Raw genomic sequence first — 18,676 nt, forward strand, 5'->3', positions numbered from 1 at the left:
CATGGTGTAAGGGCTACATGTTAATTGATTCTAATTGTTCACTATATCTTAGAGCAGTATTTCTTAATCCTGTAAATGCCTCACAACCATTTAAGTACATTCTCCTCTCCAATAGTGCAGTTTTCTCCTTATTTTCCAAGATTGAGGAATAAGGACAACCTGACAGAAAGACATTTTGATTTATACAAATAATTCATTTTTTTCTTAACTTGACTTTGGGATGAACCCCATAGTCTTTGATTTTCATGTTAATGTGATCATAACATTAATTATTATAGTGAGGATGGACTCATTGCCTTCTTTCCCTTAATAATAGCCAAGAGACAGATGAATTTTCCATTACTGTATCACAAGTCTGCAGGATACAAACAGTAAAACAACTGGTTATACACTTTCTGGTGGTATCCAGTAATGGAAAATGATCCATAGATCCTTTGTCCTCCAAGCTGTTAACACAGACAACAATGAAATGAAGCACTAATTAATTTGAAAATTTTGACTGTTAACAGCTGTACAGATTTCATAAACCAAGAAAAGAGAAAGAGAAATGTACCTCTAAATACATTAAAAAATGTTCAGCAAATGAATCCATAAGCAAGATAGTATGGTATAAGAGCACAAGCATCAGTCTAGCACAGCAGGGATAAGCCATGTTACAAACCCACTAGGGAAAAAGTGATAATCGATTATAAGATATCAACAAATAATTTGCTGTTAACAAAAGAAACTAGTTAGAGTTTTGATATTGCCACCTAATGTGATATTGTAGTTATATAGATACTGAAGTTTTATGTGAGAGACTTCATTAGAGATACATTAAGTTTTTCATCACTCTAAGTCATATACACCATGGTATGTGTTGTATTCCAGTTACATTCCATTGCCCCAACTCTCATCTTTCTTCATGCCTGTAGAACAGAACTATTATATCCTCACATGTCAATCACAATCAAAATCAATTGCCTTAAATGAGTTCTCATACTTTGCATTTTCTTCCTTTTGTATAGTCAATTGACCTTCTGTTTCCTAATCACAACAAAACTTTCCATTTTCCTTAAACTTCCTATCAGCCTATTTCTTCTCTTTTTCTCTAACCTTCTCAATGAAAAAAGATGCCATTAGGAAGGCACTCTCCATTTTATCTGAAAAATCTATAAAACTGCCTACATAAACATCTCTTGTCCTGCTATGGGAGTTTTCTTCACTTGTATCTGTCTTACCATTACCACTGCTTTTGCAGAAATGATGCACTATCAATTATCCATTAAACCTTTTCTATCAACTAAGCATTTGTCAGAAACATACAAGCATGATCAAATATCTCCTATTTTAGAAAGAACATTCCTTTGACTCTAAATATGCTTCCAATCATTATACTTTTCCACGTCCCTCTCATAGCCAACTGTTCTGGAAAGTTGTGTGCACTTATACCATACTGTTCTGATCATGGAGTCTGTTTTAAATTCCATCTACACCCATAAATTTGTATTTATTGTATGTAACTGTAAAACATGATTATGTCATTTTCAAAGATACTTAATGTTTTATTTATTATTATTATTATTGTTGTTGTTGTTGTTGTTATTAAACTCTCCTCCCTCCTTGTGAGTGGGATCATTTTGGTTCTGTTCATATTTGTATGTTCCATGTCCTGTGCAGATCCAGGTATGTTGTCTGTGTGAAAGTGAATCAAAAAATAAATGGATGGCTGAATATTTTCTTGAGGGGACATAGACTGTTTTGGGTTGCAGCACCATATTAAAGCTGTAAGCAAAACACATTCTGCCACTTGTAGCCCATTGTATCAATATATCATGAAGCCTTGCAGTGTGAAAGTTAACCAGGTATTTAGTCCCTAACAGAAAAATCAGAGAACCATGTGTCTGATAGCCCTGTTACTCTGATTGTGAGTGTATCACTTAAAATGTACAAAATCTGAAGCCTAGAATAGGTCAGCAGCTTTCCTTGTCTTTAAAGCAGAAGAGATCTTATTGAGAAAAAAAATGCATGCTATGCTAAAAGCCAATTTGATTTAATAAAATAAGACACTTTTGTAATAGAGTTGCCTGTGTATACATATGCATACACATTTGTGTGCACATAAGCACACTAGAAAATAATAGAAGACCATGAGGATAGCTTGGGAATCTAGACTCTCATACAACTGGCTACTATTAGAGTCTTATAGTGGCAAATACTGGTTCAGATTATATTCTAGTTTCTTCAAGTGTAGACAACTATTTATCTCTAAACTGTCAGTAGTATACATAAACTCTAAGAATTCAACCATTGTCTAAACTAAACAATGCTGATGCCCTCTCATACGGCACACTTCAGCATTATGTCTAGTGAATAAAATATCTAATAATAATTTATAACACCATGTGAATTAAGGAGTAAACATGAATTAAGAGATAAACATGAACCTTTTCAAGTGGCTTTTACCTAATAAAGTAAAAGTCAAGCTGAAAGTACTCAGAATATAAGACTATTCTATGACCAATCATAATGAAATGTTGTTTTTCTACTTCACATTATGAGTATTGTCTGGCAGAAACAGCAACATGCTACTTTTACCTTGCAATATACATTAGATAGTAAAATGTTAGCCTGAGAAATAGAAAAAAATATAAATACATTACTATATATAACCTGCTAAGTTCATATAAAGTTCCTTGTGTCTATGTTTTCAGGGTTGACAATTTGGTACTAGACAACTAGTTGACATGCTCTTCCCTGGGGAAGACCACCTCTTCTGCTCTCAGCCTTCCTCCATTGTCTATAGTTCTTTTTGTGGGGTTGAGGCCTCCTGGGAATTTCCCCATCCATTTTGATATTCTCATCAATGTTGTCCATGTTCAGCTCACATTTGGGCAATCATGTTGGGGAGACTTTATGGATATAGCTTCTGAAATCATTAGGAGACACAATCTCACAGAAAACTTCCTGATCCTCTGTCTCTTACAATCTTTCCACCCACTGTTTTCTGAGCCTTAATTATGGGAATACTTTATATCCACTGGGACTCTATAACTCTGCGTATTGATTGGTTGTGGTTTTCTATATTGGATTCTGTCTGTTTCAGAGAGAAGTTTCCTTGACGAGGTGTGAAGACTACGTTTATTGATGAGTTTAAGGACAATTTTTTATCAATTGATGTTGTTATTATGCTGATTTAGTAAACTAGTGGTTGCCACCTCTAACACTGGCTTCTCTGAATAGCCTGGATTGATCTTTGAGATTTAATTTTTCCCTTAGGAGCTTATCATTTTCTACATTTTTATCTTGTAACCTTTTAATATGGCAGTGAATATGTTTATCTTTTGCATAATGTCAGGTATAATGTCAAGGCATTTTTCTATAGTTGTGCAGATGTAGGAAGTCTACAACTGCAATTATCATTGTCTTTATTTATTGAACGCCATTCTCCTCTTTGGACTATGGGCTATATTTCAGAAGGAACTGTGTGTATCTTGTCTTACAGAGTATTCTTATAACTCAGAAAATGGCTGGTATACACACACATACAAAAAAACAAACAAAACCAAAAACATGTGGCGAGTTGGTAGGTAATAAAGATCCTAGGACATTGTAAATTCCTCACATCCTTCCCATGTTTGAAGGTGAAGTTAGTGTGCTTTTAGAATCAGGAATATACCTTAATACATCAATCCATTAAAAAGCAATGATGACTTACTGTGTGCATAAAAAGATTGCTAGTCAAGCAAATTTTTATAGTAATAAGAAATCATGCCTACTTCTGTCTTCTTCTGTTTTTAGAATTTATTTACCTCAAAATGGGAGAGTTTTTACACCCACAAATTAAAAAAAAAATCTATCACTAAAGAATTTTCAAAAATTCATTCCTAGCTTATACAAAGTATAAGTAAGAAAATGCATGTCTCCCCACATCGAAAACTTGAATTTTAATTATGTTAATCAATACTTTATTCTTCACTCCCAATAAGACTTTACCCTATTTCCCTAGAATGGGTCATCTGAAGATGTTTTACATACTTCCAGAAAAAGAAATAAACTACCTTTTCCCTCCATTTTCTTTCCTCCATCTGGCTTCTAAGTGAAGGTTAAAACAATGGAAAGAGGAGCAAGAGAGGTGTGATTTACATGTAATACAGAAAATTAGCCATGCTATACGTTTGCAAGTTTATTTATCGATGTTCTTGAGTATTAAGGATTTTGTATCATTTCTTCATAAAAAAAACATTCAACTCGGTTCCTCTGACAAATAAACTGTGTTAAGAGAATAACACTGCATCTGTTCTCCACTGGCAGTCGCTCTCAGTCCTATCTCTAATTTAAGGAATATGCTTCAGAATCTCTGGATAGGGATCCAGGTAATTACATTGGGAAATATAGAAAAGATCTCCAAGATGCCAGCTTCTGTCTATGTGAAAAACCAACATCCTTAATCTTCACCACCAGTTTTAATGAACTTTTCTTATTTGGGAAGACAGCATTCCATCCAAGAACCAAACTAACAAAAACCCCCAATACCGTACTGAGAAGCCTTCCTTTGAATTGTTGGCCAGGAATGTCTAAGAGATTTCCAAAACATACAGCCTATTGCTATTGTGTCGGTTACCCTCCCCCAACCCAGAGGCGGAAGGTAAGTCCCTATTGCTGAAGACACCATGTATTTCAGAAACAGAGCCAAGATACCCATGAGCTGGAACTGACTATAATGACCCCTCCTTGAGAACTAGCTTTCATGGTACTCAAGGGCACTAGCAAGCTTTCAAAGGAGGGAGACAAGCAAGAGCCCCACCCAGCTATGATGTCTATGAACCACATTAACAACCAGCATAGCACTATAACCCTACAGATGCAATAGTGGCACACAGACTTTGGCAGTAACCAATGGCTCTCTGGTTGGACTTAAGACCCACTTAACAAGAAGGATGCCATGCCTAATTGAAAGCCTAGCTAACTACTAAGTGCTGGTAAAATCATGGTTACTGAAGAGAGTCTACAACTACCAATTTACTAAACCAACATAATCCTTAACAACAATCCATAAACATTTCTCCCTATCCCCAGGTAAATGTTCATCAAAGAAACTTCTCTTTGTAACAGACAGAGATCACAACTACAGAAAACCACAAGCAACAAATATGCAGAGCTGTGGAGTCTCAGTGGATATATTTATAAAACGTTCCAATACATAAGCTCAGGAAACATAGAAGAGGATGTGGAAATATTATAAGAGGCAGAGGATCAGGGAGTTTGCTATGAGATTGTATCATCTAGTAACATCAGTAGCTATACCTGTAAATTCTCACCAACATGACCACTCAAATATGAGCTGAACAAGAGAATCAATGAACATGAAAAACTTTACAGGGGAAATCTCAGGATCCCTTAATTGTAAACAAAGAACTAAAGGCTACTGAGTAAGGCTGAGAGTGGGAAATGTGGCCCTCTCCAGGGAAGAATTGTTGTCCAGTATCAAACGGTCAGCTCTGAAAACATATATAAAAATAGCATTATATGGACTCAATAGGTTATATTTGGGATATATGTGTATATGCAAATACATATATTTTGGTTGTAGAATTAAGGTAACTCCACGTAGATAAATGGGAGATTTATTTTGTGGGGTAAAATACAAGTAAAGGGATAGGTTACAGGGTCTGGGAAAGGTGTAGCGCAGTCCAGCAGTGTTCTCTGGAAAACTCTGCTTGATCTACCTCCAGCATCCAGGATCCAGGAACCAAGAGAGTCAGCACATCTGGATCTTGGGTCTTAAGGGCTCCTGTCTTGGCCCTGCCTTGTAGGCATGACAGTTATCAAAGCCTCAGTGGGGGTAGTGCTTCCAGGTCAAAGCTGTAACAGCTACCCACTACACATATATGCATGCAATAACAATTGATGTGAAAAAAGAGGACATGAATTTGCAGGAGAGTGGGGAAAGTTATATGGGAGAGTTTGAAAGGAGGATAAGGAAGGGAGAAATGTTGTAATTAAAACACAACCTCAAAAATTAAACAAACAAAGAGTATATAATAAAATTAAATCACTGTACCAGTATGTAAATAGTTATTGAGGTATTGTAATATAAGTGAATGAAGTTAAATTTAATTTTATTCTTATAGTAAATATATAGTTGGAGTTGTGTCAATCACAGAAAGAGAAATTACTTATACTGGCTAGTATAAGCAAAAATGAAAAAATCTTGTGTTGACTTCAGAGGACTTATTGATTTGTGGCAAGAGTAGGTTCCTAAGGTCAGAATTAAGACAAATTAAGAGACAAGGAGATCTCTCTGAGTTCAAGGCCAGCCGACTCAATCTGCATCATGAGTTATAGGAGAGACAGAGTTACATAGAGAGACTCTGTGTCAAAAAAAAAGAGAAGAGAAAAAGGAAAAAAAGAAAAGAAAGATAGAAGGAAGGAAAGAAGGAAGGGAGGGAGGAAGGAAGGGAAAGAAAAGAAAAGAGAAGAAAAAAAAAAGAAAAGAAAAAGGAAGATGAAAAAGTATGTCTCAAGAATAGTCTGGCCAGAATTCCATCATTAGAACAATGATCAGTGGACCAGAAAAACAGTGATTAATTTTGCCATTTTCTGGCAAATTTGCAACAGCCATCAAGCTTCAAAGCCCTGGCTAGAAACACTCTGTACTTAAATCCCTATGCCTATACTTCGGTTGTTAAAGCTGACAAGGGAATAGCTGAGCCCTTGGGCTCCTGTATTGGGATGACTGAATAAAAAGATGCCAAATGATAAAACATTGTAAAATAATGTACGTTCACTATTGAATTATGCAGAAGGAAGGAAATCTGAAATTCAATGGTCAGATTGGAAAGGTAAAAGGTGGTATAAACATGGCAGATAGATGAAAATAAATACAAGCTAGTATTTAAGATATAGAAATGCTTAAGAGCAAATAAAAGAGATTTCTGCTTCACAGGGGGTATTACCAGGTAATAAAGACAGACTAAAATTCTGACTCAGTTTATACAAAATCTTAGACTTGAGGACTTGATATGAGAAAATAAACCCCACTCTCCACCTTTTTGACAACTACACTGCTTTGGTCCTTGAGTATTGATAAATGTTGCTTCCAACAAACTCAAAGCAAAGTTGAGCAAAACAAAAATAATGTGAGCAACAATCAAATCCCTTAAATGGATATAATAAAATCAAACTGTGATAAGATCAATTTGTCCTAATGAATCTGTCACTGATTAGGTTCCAGGAAATGAAGTATTCAAGATTGACATGGTTTATTTTTGTTGTTGTTTATTTTTGTTTTGTTTTCTGTTTTGTGAGATAAATCTTTCTACTGGTAAACTATGAGAAACTATGGAAAAAGATAAACGAAAAGTTAGCTATTGATCTACTCACATTTCTTTCTCAATCATCTCCTGCTCACAGGTCTGAAAAAAATTATAGATGCCGCAGAGGAAGCATTGAAGATGGAAGTCTGGCAAAGGTACTTATTTCACTGCTATGAGCACAGTTCTAAGACAGTTTGGCTGTAATGAAATTTCTTTATTGTGTATCCACACAGGGAAAGGTTGGACAAGGTCCCATCGACATAGCACAGTGGTGTTGGGTGTATTCAATCTTATCCACTGTGTCCTTTCAGATCACTTGTGGACCTGCTTTTGGGGTAGGTAAAAAACTCACCTTGATGTATCAAAACCCATAAAATGTGCTTTTCAGCAGTGGTTAGTGAAAATGTCCACTTTTGAGTGATATATATGCACGGCAACTGAATTTGGTTGGATAGGGAGATGGGGAGGATCTGGGAGGAGTTAGGGAAGCAAAAAAAGAAGCAAAATATATTGTATGAAAGAATAATCAAAACAAATAAAAATATAGGGCCACTGAAATTTGCTCTAACTTCAAAATTAGGACTTATCTCAGGTACAGGAACTGGCCTTTTAGAGCCGATTCCCAGTGGTGCGATGCCTTTCTCAGCTTTGATGCGGGGGTTAAAGGCTAGGTCCCTACTCCAGCTTGGTATGCCAGACTGTGTTAACTACCCAAGGTAGGCCATACCCCCTATGAGGAGGGGATAGTGGGATATAGGGGAGGGGCAGGAAAAGGAGAGGGAGGGGGAAACAGGGGTTGGTATGCAAAAGGAAAGAAAAAAATTAATTAAAAGAGAAAAAGGATAGGCATTAAATGGGGAGAAGGAGAAAAGGAACTAAAGAAGGGGCAAGAGGAACAGTAACAATCAGAAGACTATCGAGAGAAAGAGCTGGACTGTCCCTTGAGTATGGGAACTGCTACTTAGTTTGAGAGGATGGAGAATATAAATGTTCCTTTAAAACAAACAACAGAAACAACAAACAAAATTTGAACCAGCTATGGCTGATGTGGGCATGTATTAGCACCAACGCCAATTTCGTGTTCTCTTCTCATCTTCCAAAGATGCTTGGATCAATAGTAGCAAACATTGTCTGCTGAATAGAGAAGCAACTGGAGCCAGGTAGCAAGCAGCATCTGGAAGCTGTGAGGCTCCTGATGGTGCCAAGGGTGCTCAAGTTTGTTTTTAAAGCAAAGCGATAGCAGCAACTCCTCATCAGTTGGAATTTCAACCGAATATTAACCAACAGCTCCAAAGTGATACAGAATCTGGGCCTGTTGGTTGAGTGTTGATGGGGAGAGCCAGGTGGCTGTGCGCTAGCTACTGCTAGTGATGTGTCTGGCCTCACCACATTTGAGAAGCCACAATGAAGAGCACTGTCATACTGCACAGAGGCCTAAAATCATGTGCTTGAGAGACAAAGTAAAGGATGATCCTTGATGAAGGTAAACCCAAAATCTAGATAATCCTTTCTGCAGAATGAGAAGTAAACATAAGCCACTAGTCTCAGTTTACCCCTGAGATCATTTATAAAACCTATACATACTAAAATCTTGCATGAATAAATCACAGTTCTTATTCTGCCTCCTAGAATCATTTCTATTAATTTTACTTACTTTCAAAAATACTTCTCATAAAATAATTTTGTGACTTACTTTCTAACACACAACATTTTTATTAGCTTCATGTTTTGTTATTAACTACATGGCCTATTTATTAAGCACTATATAGGAAAGGCATACACAGAATTGAATTTGCCTTAAATAACGATGTGATGATTCTATAATTCAAAAATATTTGAATTTTCACTCCAGTAAAGGTTTAGCATTCTCTATGTGCTACGAGGGTTTGATTTCCTTTGTCTCTTTAACTTTCTCTGGTTCAGAGTTAAGCAGCAAAATGTCCATATATTCTGGTCCAACAGCTTCAAAGACCATGTAATGGAGACAAATTTTATGCTTTAATAGATACTTATCTATTACTATTGGGGACCTCTTCTTTTTCACATATAATATACACATTTATGAGCATTTTTACCATATATCACAACCAGTAAGTTAATAAACTTTTTATTAAAACATGGAAGTTGTATAGTGAAATCAAATGCATATGCAGACATAATGTGTGATTTCAGTGTAGGTAGGTCTAGCATTTATCTTTTTCATCACCGTCCAGTGACTCTAGAAGTTTTGTTACATGATTCTTAATACTTTATTCTAAAGAAACTGAATTGTGGAGGACCATAGAAACACAAGCCAAAGAAAAGTCATGAGCTCCTGTTCCATAGAAAACACAAACCTAGAGCAATTGATATGATATTCTTTGGATATGATTGCAAATAAGGATGGCACTGATACAAACCATTGCCATGTGACCACCAAAAATAATCTTTATTACATTGTGTGTGTGTGTGTGTGTGTGTGTGTGTGTGTGTGTGTGTGTGTGTACATGTGCACGCATGCACATAAGCACATACTCACTTGCCATGGCACATGCATGGAGGCCATTGAACAACTTGAGAGAGTAGGTTTACTCTACCATGTGGGTTGAAGGAATTTAACTCAGATTACTGATCTTTGCAACAGGCACCTTTACCTATGGAGCCATCTTGCCACCCCAAGAATCAACAGCACTATGTGAACACTAACTAATTAACTGAGGTATTGATAGGAAACTTTAGGAAAGAATGAAGAGAATATAAAGGTCCTATACAACCATGTTTCCAGATACCATTTGAGACACATGAATATCAGTATGGCTGTTTCTTCAGAGGCAAGTGTAATTGATGGATAATAATAGTTGGTAGATAGGATTTTACTTTTAAAGAAATCAAGAGGCAGATTTCAGATACTTCAATGGAAAATTTCCCAAACTGCTTAGAAGTCATTTTCATCTACTCACCTGTTGCTAGATTTAAAACAATCCAGCACTGGCCTCTTGGTAAGTGATGAAGACCTATAGGCTCCTTGAAATCACTGGCAAGATCAACGATAAACCATTGCCAGGAACCTTAATCTGTTTCAGAGCTAAAGGGTGAACTGATTACAGTAAATAATGTTAGGTCTTCCTTTCTGATCCAGAACTGGCAAAGCCAAAGGGGAAACTATCAGAAACACACGGTTACCTGTCACTCATTCCAACCTTAAGTACACTATGAGTTCTAGGACACAGAGAGCTGACAGCAAAGTCATGCTAAATGATGCTAAGGTTAAATATTTGTGCTTAACCTAGAACAGTGAAGTGATACTTTTATGCACAAGCCATACATCCTAATGCAGGAGGAGAGGGATTTTGTTCCCTCTTCAATATAAATAATGTAAAGCCTGGGCACATGTCTCTTTCTCATCCCCACCCCAGTGCCCACTCCATGCACATGTCTCTTTCCCATCCCCCCCAGTGCCCACTTCATGCACACATCTTTTTCCCATCCCCCAGTGCCCACTTCATACACATGTCTCTTTCCCACCCCACCCCCCAGTGCCCACTTCATGCACATGTCTCTTTCACACCCCCTCCAGTGCCCACGTCATACACATGTCTCTTTACCATTCCTCATGCTTCCACCTTGTCCTGAAAGATGCTTGCATTTGTTCACAAGCTCTCTACTGATGCTGCGACTCTCCTTTTTCCCTTCTGCAAACAGTTGGTTAGATTTCCATTTTGCTGGCCGTTTGGTCCCTCTAACCCTAATAAATTGTCTTCAAGTTCCCTTCTGAGTATGTTTATTTAAACTATTTTATCAATGTACCAAGAACTGCCAAGGGGGTGCTGTATCCTCACAACAGTAAGTGAGATATTTATAAGAAATATTTGAAGAAGTAGAAGACACTTTTTTTCTTTAAAGTTAACATGAAACAAGTTCAAGGAAACCATTAAACACACATCTTTTGAAACTAAGTGCTAAAAGTGCTTTCCTCACTTTTTGATATTAGGGAAAGTATCCAAAGAAGATAAGTTATAAATAGGGGTTTATCTGATGAGCAGGAGATGGGAAATGCACTGAGTAGGAAAGGAAGCAAGGGAAACGTTTTAAAATAATGCTTAATGGACTGAACAAAACTCATAAATGGAGAGAGCTAAGATTAAGTGCATTCATGTGCACACATGGGTAGGGATGAGATATAACAGAACAAGTCTTAGAATTCTTGTAAATTTTTTTATCCATATCTTTCATTTTACATATTTTTCTAATATTCTCTAATATTTCATCTCTACATGTAGTCATTAATTTTGAACTCATTTTATAATTATTTTAGGAGCTAAAGCCCTCAATATGTTCCACAGCCTGGTCTTGAACTAGACACAAGTAACCCCCCCCCCCCCCCATAGGATCCAGGACAACTGCTTTATGACAATATGTACCTTGAATTTCCTTGTTATGCCATAAGAATAGCATTAGCCTAAGTTCACAAATCAGTAAGAGTCTTAACATCATATGTTAAACACATAATATAGAGATCCAATGAAAACTTCCTCATGCCCTTTTTTCTTTTAAGAAAGTATTTCTGTTCATCGATTTGATTACTGATACCATTCAAATATAGTATATGTTTTAGTGAATACAAATTCTAGTTAGTATTCATTGCTTACGTTTTATAAAAGCATCCATGCTATTCACAAGAATATTCTTTTATACATGAACTCAACAATGTGACAGTTCCAAGAAAATACAAAGTTAGGGATTTGGTTTAACATATTAAGGTGGGTCAGGTATATCCAACTTTCTTTTGTGTTCTGGAGCAAGGACTGGGCGCTGCTAGCATTATTACATGCTATTAAGCACTGTGACACTCAGTTGGGAACGCTAGCTTTGTGTTGAGCTTTCTAAAGCCCTTATTGGAAGTCATTTGTGCTATAATGATTGTTTTCATGTGAAAGAACAAAATCCTAACAAATGGCAATTCAGATCTTTGTGTGACAATACATAGTTACCTTCCCTTGCACTTAACTACTTGGAACACAGGACTGTCCTTCAAGCACCCATTCTTTCAGCTGCTAAAGGCACATCCTAATCACTCCGAGGAAACTCTAGCTTCAAAGACCACTGGAACAAAGGCTACAACTGATGCTCCAAGGGCCCTTGCCCTCCTTACAGTCACTCCAGAAAGACTGCACTGGCTGTGGAAGGCTTGCTGTATCCCAGGCAAGACTAATAGATTCTGCAGCTATTCTCAGACAAAAGAGGGTAGAGGAGAGCCTCCTGAGTAACCCAGAAAGAAACCATTAACAGGTAAGCTGGAAGCAGTACCGTAACTGATAAATACAATCCTTTGTTTGCATAAAACATGCATGCCACACACCACTCCTGAATGTGTGTGTGTGTGTGTGTGTGTGTGTGTGTGTGTGTGTGTGTGTGTGTGTAATCTATACATACTCAAACTGTCAAGTCATCTGGTAGATGTGCTACCCCTTTGATGAACGTTTCTTACTTGGTTGTGAAAACAAAGTTCATATTTATCCTTTAAATTTTTTCTTTTAATTTTTTAGATTATAATATAATTACATAATTTCCCCTTCCCTTTCCTCCCTCTCAGCCCTCCCATATAGCCCTCCTTGCCTTTTTCAAATTCATAGCATCTTTGATCATTGTTTTTACATACACATATGTATATACATATATACAACCTGCTCAGTTGTATGTTACTTGGATGTGTGTTTTTAGGCTGATCATTTGATACTGGGTAACCAATTGGTGTACTCATCTGTGGGGAAGACCATTTTTCCGGCTCTCAGCATTCCTTAGCTGCCTCCAGTTTTTTGTTTGTTTGTTTTGGGTTTGTTTTGTGTGTGTGTGTGTGTGTGTGTGTGTGTGTGTGTGTGTGTGTGTGTGTGTGTAGAGTTGATGTTTTGTGGGCTTTCCCCGACTCACTTTAGAATGTCTGTTGTCCTTGTTCCACTCCTAAGTAGAGGAGGCAGGGCTGTCACCATGAAGAGAATTGACAGTACAGTGGCAGCAGAGATCATAGTAGCAAAGGGGTAGCTGAGGCTTTCTAGACAGTGGTCAGGGACAGAAGCAATGGGGAGCAAGGACAGCTGACACAGTAAAGGACAGTGGAAGTCAGGGAGGCAAGACTGCAGAAAGCAGAAGGCTGTGGGCAACAGACTGCATCCCCAGTCCCCGGAAGAGTTTCTGCAAAACCTCTAAGGGCAAGGGTCCTGATACTGCAGTATGAGAAGTATAACATCTGCTGCTTTTTAAGACCTGGGCCAGTGACACCTAGGGCTCTAGAGCTGGAACCCCCACACAGACAGCTGCCAACTTCTGTCACTAGCTGCTGCTTACAGCCCAATATTTCTCCAACTGCCAAGTACCGGGCTGCCAGAATCCTGCGCACCTGCCCTGATAAGTCTGGTTCTGAGGACTACAATCTTTAGTCTCTATTTCTCAGGGCCTGAAGATGAGCCTCTAAGCCTGTCAGTCAGAGCTCAGAGCCCATAAACCCCTCAAAACTACAAGTATGGTTCTTGCCTTGCCATGATTTCCAACCTGGTAGCAAAAAGAATACAGACAGTTCATTCAAAATTGTGCCCACATACTAATAATTCCATCCTTAGTCAAAACTGTTAACATGTACATTTATTAATGTTTGATTTTTCCATAATTCAATATACTTTTATTGTCCTTCCATGTTGTTTACAGGGAACACTAGCTTTCTTCATGTATATTGTACTGTTTTGTCACTATTGGGAATTCAATCCCCCGACAATATCTTTAACTTGGCTGCTTTATATTAACAGGAAAATACTAAGTAGCTCTTTAAAAGCGTGTTATAGTTGAGTGCACTATCTCAGATGTTCGGGTTTATGAATGTTTTCTAAGTGAAGCCATTCATGAAACCATCATTCAGAACAGGAGCCACCTAGCACTGATGTCTCAAGTGTTCATACACCTTCTCAGTTATTGAAACCCTACTCCTCAGAGTTCACTACCCTCCGGGCTTTTATCCCTTTGGCGTGTTCTCTCTTGACATTGGATTTCACTATGCTGTTCAGTTTAGGCCCAAACTCCTAGAGTCAAGTGTTCTTCTTTCAGTTTCTTCAGTAGCTGCCTTTGCAAGCACGTGTCACTGTGCCATTTTTTATTACACTAGGTTTAGGAAAAACATGTGTTTTCTACTTTTCCCTATTTGAATTTTCAAATTTGTTGGCATACAAATTTCAGTGTTCTTGTTTATTTTTTGGATATCTATAATCTCTATGTTATTATTCCTATTTTGTTGTTTTGAAGCAACATCTTACTATGCAGCCTCTACTGGCCTTGAATTCACCATGTGGAAGAGGTTGGCCTAGAACACATGATCCTTCTGCCTCTGCCTCCCAACTCCTAAGATTGCAGGTGTGATCCTATAATCAGTGCCACCATGCCTGGCCTCTTTGTATTTTGATCTTGAAAACATGTGACATCTATCATTTTTATGAGCATTTTGATAGTTATCTTTTTCAGTTAGGTTGACTTTTATTCTTAAATCTTTACATTTTTAAAATTTAATCACCTGCTAATTTCCTTCTTTGAGGTATCTTATCAATGATTAATTTACAGATGATTCATCTTGATCCAAAGGCACAAATTTCCTTTGATTAAATGATTTACCTTTATATTACAAGTTTTGATTTTATAATCCATTTCCACTTAAGGTATTGTATATTAATTTTTCTCTGGCTTCTTTTGCCCCATGGATTATGTAGACAGAGTACATTGCATCCTGATTAGAGAATTATTATCAGAGGAAACTGATTGAATAGACTGATCTATGGTTTCATGTGTGACTAAATTCTTAGAGCTGCACCACAAGCATGTTTAGGAATTGTGAAATTCTTTCTATACAAAAGATCTCTTATCCATGTAGTTCAAGTTATATGATTATTGTCTCAAAGTTCGTGGTTGCTATATCTTCATTATACATTTGAATTTATTAAAATAAAATTTCCCCTTTCCTGTTCATGTCTTTTCATTGAAACAGGTTTTGTCTTACACATTATGTACGTTCCCAGCCTTTGGGTTTTTATTTTGTTTGTTTTTGAGAAAGTGTCTCACTAGGCAGCCCAGCTTGGCTTCCAACTCATGACCCAGCTACCTCTGCCTCCCAAGTGCCAGGATCATAGCAATGCACCACCAAGCTCAGTTTAATATTTATTATTATTTTTAAGTGTTTTTAAAAATAAGTCTCTTCTATTTTTCCTTCTAAAATTTCCGAATTGATAATGCATATAATATATAACTGCATATTTTAGTTTAGTAATTTGAAGTTTGTGACATTTAATAGACTAATGCATTGATTCAGTTTTTCTACCAAATATTTTTTCTGAATTCTTCTGGTTTATTGAATATTCTCCACTTCCCATTCATTCTCATCTTCTTTCTTGACCTCACAGACTCTCTCGGTTTTAAGGTTATTTTACTTTTAGTAGTTTATACAACAAACAACTTATAAATTTTTTCTTTCTCAGTTTTGTCATCTCAGTACCAATAGTACCCTGAAATGTAAAACACACGCAGTGATGACTTGGTGCCATTTTAATCAATAATTAATTACACATCAGTTGACTTTTCATTGTTTTGACAAAGACAAGTAGTTTCAATTGAGATTGGTGAGCTTTCTTAGGCATGTGGCAGGCTGAATCAATCAATAAGGGCTCACATGTTCTGGGAATGTTCCCTGGACCCAATCACAATCGCATGGGGCTTATCTAGTTATGGGAATGGTAATGCTTCATGCTCTCATCTGTTGGTTCTTCCTTGACCTTATTTTGGCTTGCCAGCTGTTGGCCTTGGCTAGGTCTACTAGCCATTAATGAAACCGTGCTGCCTTTGTTCTTTTATTTATGGAGTTAGTTCTTAGCTTACCATTGTTTCTTGCCCTTACTGTCTGTGGAAGCTGGCTGTTGTCATAGGTCAGCTGTACCTACAGGTTCTCTAGGCAAACTCACAGTTAGCTCCATGTAAAGGGTTCTCTCCTTCCTAAAGTAGATGGTGGGTTGGAAAAAGCTGCCCTTACCCACAATTTAGTTTGTTGTATTTAGGTGCATGAGTGTGTGAAAGGGCAATGAAGCCTTACATGTGTTCCTCAAGTGGCCAGGGATGGGGTGAGGACATGGGAACCAACCAGAGCCAGAGGAGACTGGCTTTACTGTTTTTCCCAGAGCCCTGTCCTTCTTGTCTAGTCAGCTTGTCTGTCTCATACCCAACTATATGCTGTCTTATTTACCTCTCTCTAGGTTCTCAACCTTGACATTTTAACTGTGACATTCCTTTTAACACTAAAACTGTCTTAAGATTCTCCTAAAATCCATCTTATTCATAAATGGTTTTAGGATTATTTTAGCCCTCAGATGTTATGTTTTGTTTGTAATTGCTTCCGATAACCCAAACACACACACACACACACACACACACACACACACACACACACACACACACACACCTTATAGTACTTATTTGTGTGAGATGCCTCTTGATTATTTTAGAAACACTTTATTATATTAATTGTCCATTTATAATGAAGTTCATTTGTGAACTGGGACAATTCTTCCACTTGCTCTTCTGGCTGATACAATCTCTATTTATCTAAGTCCATCCCTTGTATCATTCATGTCTTAAATTTTTGTATGTTGAAGATCAGTTTTGGCCACCTGTTTTCTTCTCTGCCATGAACTGGATGCAATCTTTGTAAGTATAATAATCTTGCTGATCTTAGAACTTTCTCTTGTTTTGCCTCACTCTATCTTCCCAGTTGCAGTTCCTTTGCTAAATTTCATGCCTGCCTTTTCTGTGTTGTTTTTTTCAATGCTTCATTGTTATTGATTTTCTTTTTTTCTTGGTAATTCATATTCACTATTTGCTATCTGCCATTAAAAACTTTGAACACTAGATCCTGCATGGAGCAGAGGAATCCTGAATCAACATTTATTGTTGACATGAGCACAGCCATGTCAAAACCCCCAATGCCTCAGAGTCATGGAAATGGCCTAGCTTTCTCACAGTCCTTGCATGGATGTTGTCAGCATGCACAGAAAGTATCAACTACAGCTTCCTTTTCCTGGATATTTACACCCTATGACTGCTCCCTATAGAGACTAACATTAACTAAACACGCATACTTGTTCAGTTGTATACAGTAAATCCACTTCTTTTATTCGGTGTATATAATACATTGGCTAAGTTTCAGGGCTCCTACATCTCCATCAGCATTTATGGCCCACCTGACCCCAACTATTCTGTACATGTGTTTGTGTGTGTGTTCTTTCTTTATTCCCTATTGTCCTAGTTAGGGAAATCTCTAAGCAAAAGGAGTCATGGCAAGGTTCTTTTACTTTGAAAATAGAAGTGATGGGATATGTGAAAAAAAAAGTGGTATAATCACCTTATTTTTGTCTGTTGGGTTGTAGTTGCCTCCTGGAGGTTGGAGACTGCCTTAACTATTGCTAGCAATTTCAGTTCCTTCTATCTTCTCAGGCTCAATGTAGAGGACATTTCTGCTGTCTGCTACTTGGCAAGAGAAAGAGGTGGAGACAGACAGATAGATAGATAGATAGATAGATAGATAGATAGATAGATAGATAGATAGAGGCAGAAAGAGAAACACAGAGAGAGAGAGAGAGACAGAGGAGGATACAACATGAAAGAATTGAAGTCTAATTGAACTTTTAGTTTCTTGGTATTTGTTCTTGACTTCCTTCCACTGCCCAATTTTATTATCTGAGTTTGGAATAAACTCAAAGGTACATGATTGCCAGAATCATCTATCCTTTGAAGATTTTCATTTTTCTTTTCTTTTTTATTAAGAAAATTTTTTCATTCATTTTGCACACCAATCAAAGATCCCCCTCTTCCCTCCTCCTGCCCCCCCAGCCTCCCCTCCCAATGCATTCCCACTCTCCCCCACAAGAAGGCAAGGCATCCCATGTGGAGGAACATTCAATAGAGGCAAATCCAAGCCCTTCCCCCTGCCTCAAGGCTACACAAGGTGTCCCATCATTGGTAGTGGGCTCCACAAAGCCTGCTCATGCACCAGAGATGGAATCTGATCTTACCACTAGGGAGCCTCCCAAGCAGGTCAAGCTACACAACTGTCTCACCATGCAAAGGGCCTAGTCCAGTCCCATGTAGGCTCCACAGCCATTGATCCAACTTTCATGAGTTCCCTCCAGTTTGGTTTGGTCATCCCTGCATGCTTCCCCATCATGATCCTGATGCACTTGTACATAGAGTCCCTCTTCTCTCTCTTTGACTGGACTCCTAGAGCTCTGTCGAGTGATTGGCTGTGGATCTCTGCCTCTGCTCCCATCAGTCATTGGAGAAAACTTCTGTGATGACAGTTGGGGTATTCACCGATCTGATGT

General features: G+C 37.7%; 1 protein-coding gene across 5 annotated transcripts in view; it reads left to right on the forward strand.

The window, feature by feature from the left end:
• The window catches only part of Mei4 (meiotic double-stranded break formation protein 4), a 607,360-nt gene that overhangs the window by 105,873 nt on the left and 482,811 nt on the right, over positions 1 to 18,676 (forward strand). For 2 of the 5 annotated variants that reach the window (XM_052715252.1, XM_052715216.1), the window contains exons 2-4: positions 7,396 to 7,453; positions 7,532 to 7,633; positions 12,300 to 12,566. The gene's annotated coding sequence lies outside the window, so the exon portion shown is untranslated. The remainder of the gene's footprint in view (positions 1 to 7,395; positions 7,454 to 7,531; positions 7,634 to 12,299; positions 12,567 to 18,676) is intronic. The other 3 variants (XM_052715224.1, XM_052715233.1, XM_052715242.1) reach the window with 3 other exon arrangements.

Source organism: Peromyscus californicus, unplaced genomic scaffold (genome assembly GCF_007827085.1).
Source record: "Peromyscus californicus insignis strain IS unplaced genomic scaffold, ASM782708v3 Scaffold_11__1_contigs__length_118956290, whole genome shotgun sequence".
NCBI classification, from domain to species: Eukaryota; Metazoa; Chordata; class Mammalia; order Rodentia; family Cricetidae; genus Peromyscus; species Peromyscus californicus.